Source organism: Rutidosis leptorrhynchoides, chromosome 7 (genome assembly GCF_046630445.1).
Source record: "Rutidosis leptorrhynchoides isolate AG116_Rl617_1_P2 chromosome 7, CSIRO_AGI_Rlap_v1, whole genome shotgun sequence".
In the NCBI taxonomy this organism is placed as follows: domain Eukaryota; kingdom Viridiplantae; phylum Streptophyta; class Magnoliopsida; order Asterales; family Asteraceae; genus Rutidosis; species Rutidosis leptorrhynchoides.
This window is the reverse complement of record NC_092339.1, coordinates 117,503,482-117,509,254: the sequence shown is the minus strand read 5'-3', so window position 1 is coordinate 117,509,254 and position 5,773 is coordinate 117,503,482.

Here is a 5,773-nt window from a genome sequence, read left to right as displayed (position 1 = left end):
TTAAAGCCACTTCCAAACCATTTGGAATACGCTTATTTACATGGTGAATCTGAATTACCTTTAATAATATCGTCTTCTCTTACTGAAAATGAGAAATCACAACTCATTTCTGTGTTGAAAGCTCATAAACCAGCCATTGCATGGAAGATTTATGATATTAAAGGAATAATTCCTTCGTATTGCACACATAAAATCCTTATGGAAGAAGGTCATAAAACGTATGTGCAACGCCAACGAAGACTAAATCCTAATATGCAAGATGTAGTTAAAAAAGAAATTATTAAACTGCTAGATGCAGGTTTGATATATCCAATCTCTGATAGTCCATGGGTAAGCCCAGTTCAATGCGTGCCTAAGAAGGGTGGCATGACTGTCATTACAAATGAGAAAAATGAGCTTATTCCTACTAGGACTATAACAGGATGGCGTGTATGTATTGATTATAGAAAATTAAATGACGCCACCAGAAAAGATCACTTTCCCTTACCTTTCATAGATCAAATGTTGGAAAGATTAGCCGGAAATAGTTACTATTGTTTTCTAGATGGATTTTCCGGATATTTTCAAATTCCAATAGCACCCGAAGATCAAGAGAAAACCACATTCACGTGCCCTTATGGTACTTTTGCTTACAAACGCATGCCATTTGGACTTTGTAACGCCCCTGCAACCTTTCAAAGGTGTATGATGGCGATTTTTCATGACATGATAGAAGAATGCATGGAAGTTTTCATGGATGACTTTTCAGTCTTCGGTGATACATTTGAATCATGTCTAGTTAATCTTGAACGAATGCTTATTAGATGAGAACAATCAAATCTAGTACTTAATTGGGAGAAATGCCATTTCATGGTTAAAGAAGGCATCGTTCTTGGTCATAAAATTTCAAAAGAAGGAATTGAAGTGGATAGAGCTAAAGTAGATATAATTGCTAAACTTTCACATCCCACCAATGTTAGAGGAGTTAGGAGTTTCTAGGGCATGCCGGTTTTTACCGACATTTCATAAAAGATTTTTCTAAAATTGCCACTCCTATGAATAAACTCCTAGAAAAGGATGCTCCATTCATCTTTTCAGATGAGTGTATCAAATATTTTAATATTCTTAAAGAGAAACTCACTAATGCGCCGATCATGATAACACCAAATTGGAATCTACCATTTGAACTAATGTGCGATGCAAGTGATTTTGCAATGGGAGCCGTTTTAGGACAAAGGATTGAAAAACGATTTCAACCTATATATTATGCTAGTAAGACGTTACAAGGAGCACAAACGAACTATACAACTACTGAAAAAGAACTCCTTGCTATTGTCTTTGCTTTTGACAAATTTCGATCATATCTCGTTTTAGCAAAAACGGTGGTCTATACCGATCATTCTGCTCTAAGATACCTATTTTCAAAACAAGATGCTAAACCAAGATTAATCCGTTGGATCTTACTCTTACAAGAGTTTGATATTGAAATCCGAGATAAAAGAGGAGCAGAAAATCCGCTGATCATCTTTCTCGTCTTGAAAATCCCGAATTAGAAGTTCTAAATGAATCGGCCATACAAGACAACTTTCCTGATGAATATCTATTGAAGATAGATTATAAAGAAATTCCATGGTTTGCAGACTATGCAAACTATTTAGTATGTGGATTCCTTGAAAAAGGATTATCGTACCAAAGACGAAAGAAATTCTTCAGTGATATAAAACACTATTTTTGGGAAGATCCACATTTGTTTAAAAGTTGTCCCGATGGAATAATACGCCGATGTGTATTTGGAGATGAAGCTAGTAAAATTTTAAACCATTGTCACACAGGACCAACAGGAGGGCATTATGGGCCTCAACTAACAGCAAGAAAAGTTTATGATGCTGGATTCTATTGGCCTACAATTTACAAAGACGCACACTTTCTTTGCAAATCCTGTGATGCTTGTCATAGGGCCGGAAAAATAAGTCAACGTGATGAAATGCCACAAAATGTCATACAAGTATGTGAAGTATTTGACATTTGGGGTATTGACTTTATGGGTCCATTTCCAAAATCTCATAATAATCTCTATATTCTCATAGCCATTGATTATGTATCTAAATGGGCAGAAGCACAAGCTCTCCCAACTAACGATGCACGAGTTGTAGTCAACTTTTTAAAACGTCTTTTTGCAAAGTTTGGAACACCGAAAGCTTTAATAAGTGATCGGGGTACTCATTTCTGTAATAATCAACTTGAGAAAGTTCTTAAAAGATATGGAGTAACTCATAAAATCTCCACCGCATATCATCCACAAACAAGTGGACAAGTTGAAAATACCAACCGAGCTTTAAAACGTATTCTAGAGAAAACCGTAGGATCAAATCTGAAGGAATGGTCCATTAAATTGGAGGATGCACTCTGGGCTTTTAGAACAGCCTACAAAACTCCAATTGGAACCACACCTTTTAGACTTGTTTATGGAAAAGCATGTCATCTTCCAATAGAAATTGAACACAAAGCATTTTGGGCTTTGAAGACATGTAATCTTGATTTACATGAAGCTGGACGTCTACGATTAAGTCAACTAAATGAATTAGAAGAATTAAGACATGAAGCATACAAAAATTCGTTAATCTATAAAGAAAGAACGAAGAAATGGCATGATAAAAGAATCAGAAGTTCAAAAGAATTTAAAGAAGGAGACAGAGTTCTTCTTTTCAATTCACGATTCAAGCTATTTCCTGGAAAATTGAAATCAAGATGGTCTGGACCATTCATAGTCAAAGGAGTTTTCCCATACGGAACGATAGAATTAATAAATTCAAATGGGATTGAATTTAAAGTTAATGGTCACAGAGTTAAACACTACATAGATAGTCCGATGGAAGTCGACAACGAAGTTAATCACAATTTCGACACCACAGCTAACTAAGTGTGGGGAGAATCAAGTCTTTAAAGGATAATATGTATTTATGTTAGAGTTAGATTGTCCGTTTTCATGTAGTTCTCAAAAATGGAACCCGAATGGTCTTTCCCTAGCAGACCCTAAAGAACTAGTCTTCTCCCCCCATTCTGAATTTTTATTTTTTTTAGGTTTTTACAAAATGAAGACTGCCTGTGAACTAAACCATGGTCTAATGCTACACGCTTTGATCACTAAACGTAATAATGACACACTACCGAGTGAAATGGTATCAGTAATCAGAGAAAGATTGGACGGAGTTAGAAAAGAATCCAGATGCGAAGATAATAAGTTACAATTTGGTAAAGGAAAATCAAAATCCGCAGCGAAAAGAAGAGCACGACACCTAGAAAGATGTCACAAATGCGGAAAATGGTCACATGGAGGTAAATGTTCAAATAATCAAACCTATTCAAATACCGAATTTGTTACTTTATGCAGAGACGGACCGTTCATATGTTTAGAAGAAAAGACACTGAATGCTCGAGGTTACGCCTATGTAGCCATGGAAAACCAATTAAACCGACTATCTTATGAATGGGATAGATCATATAACTAAGAAATCTATTTCACAGGTATGTTTGTACAGTTTTTATTTTTTATTTTTATTTTTATTTTTAACCTTTTGATAATAAACGCTAATTTGTTCGCTATAAAGTATTAAATTGGTATTAAATAAAATTAGGTTTGGTGACCAAAATTATTGATATCATTCAAAAATTTATTACATCACTGCGAAATTTAACGTTTATCCTTAAGGTATAAATATCTTTAATCAATCAACCTAAAATATTTCAAAAATTCGTCATGAGTTAAATTAGGTCATGGAACCGAAATTACTTTACCGAAAAGAGGGGCGCATATTTTTGATAATATTTGATTGATTAAAGTGGGATAAAAAGCCAAAAAGATTTTTAATTTTATTTATACCATGTTTTTTTTTAAATTAATATATAAATCTTAAATTAATATTGTAAACTTTGTAAAAACAATATTTTTAAAATTGTAAATATTTGAAAAATTAATATAAGTTTGGTGCAAATTTTTAATTTTTAAAATATGAATTTTTAATTATATGCATTTCAAATTTTAAGTTTGGTGTGAATTTTTAATATTAATTTTGAATTTTATATTTAAATTGTGTGAATTTAAAAATAAAAATTTACTTTATCTCATTAAGTTAAAAATATGATTTTTAAAATTCATCGTAAGTTGAAGACTAGGTAGTTGAACTGAAATTGCTTTACCCGAGGGAGGGACGAGAACTTTTATTATCATTATTTTTAATCTTATTGAATTAAAGTATGCCAAAAACATTAAAAAACCCAAAAATCTTAGCTTTTAAAACAATCGCTACAAAAAGACAAATTTTAAAATTTTGTCGAAGGACGGACTAGGACATCGATCCGAAACGACCTCGTCCTAAATAACAAGGGAAACAAAATTTTAAAATTAATTACTTAATTGTTTTAATTAGTATAAGATGTTATAAAAAAAAAAAAAAAAACTCCGCGAGTCGCGGAGTTTGAAGGGTAATATACCGCGACTCGCGGAGTTCCTAAAATCCAGAAAAAAAATATAAACGCAGAACTGATCAGTCCCCAACCCACAACACAGAAAAAACTGCAAAAATACTGCCGAAAAAACCCGCAAAAACACCTCCAAAATCACAATTTTTAACCGTTAATCATCAAATCTTTTACTAAAATCATGTTGAGAAGGATGCTATCAAGGAATTACTCAAGAAAAATGGTAAATTTCTACACCTAAACACCATTTAATTCGAAAATTAGTGTTCTTGAGCAATTTTTCCCCCAATTTGATTTTGATGCTTTTTAGTGTAATTATGCTTAAATTGTTTATGTATTATGATTATATAACCTAGATTGATGCTATTTAACATGATTAGAAGCCTTAAACTTCAAATTTTGTGTAATCTAGGGTTTGTGTTCTTGAGCAAATTTGGGGCTTTTTGATATAAACAGGTTATGGCCGATTTTTGTCATGAATTGTTGCTAAATTAAGTAGTGTAACATGTTTAGGTAGTTAAATGATCCAAACTTTGAGCCTAAACATGATTGTGAGAATTAAAGTGGACTTTTTCAAGTCTAAAATTCATGAACTTGATTTTTGAGAGATAATGCCATTTGAAACTTGTTTAATTGCTAGTAATGATTATTTTGACATGTTATTTGAATGGAATGCTTATGAACTTGGCGAACATTTTCATATATGCTTATTTGAAAAAGTGTAGATTTGATAAAAATGTGAAAATGAGCTTAAGTTTGATATAAATTGATCATATCATTGTAATTATTTTGATTGATGATTTTGCTGACACTAATGCATATTTGGATGCACAAAAATTGTGTTTGATGTGTTTTGCAGACTGAAAGGGGTGAATCTTCATCCCAAGCTCGCAATGCTCCTGTTGAGAATGCGGAACAACAGGAGGTGGATAACTACTACAAACAAGATATACCTCATCCAGTCATGACATTTTCTGATATGCACTTGGAAGATTTGCATCCGAACCTGAGATTTGACAGACTTTGGATAGATTATCCAAAATACCAAAGGGGTTTGCATACTCTTCATTCTAAAGTTGTTGAGGTACCTAGGGTCATAGAATGGGGACCATTAAAAGCTGTAGAATTGGCCGGGCCAATTAGGGAATTACTTGCACAGAGGTATGGTAATTCTACTTTTAACGACTGGGTACGTTTATTCACCATGCGTAGACCTGTATATAAAGTATGGTGTGAAGAATTGTTGTGTAGTATAGAATTAAATGATCGGGTAGCTAGTTTAACCGATCGATCTTTTATTAGATTTTTGTTAGGA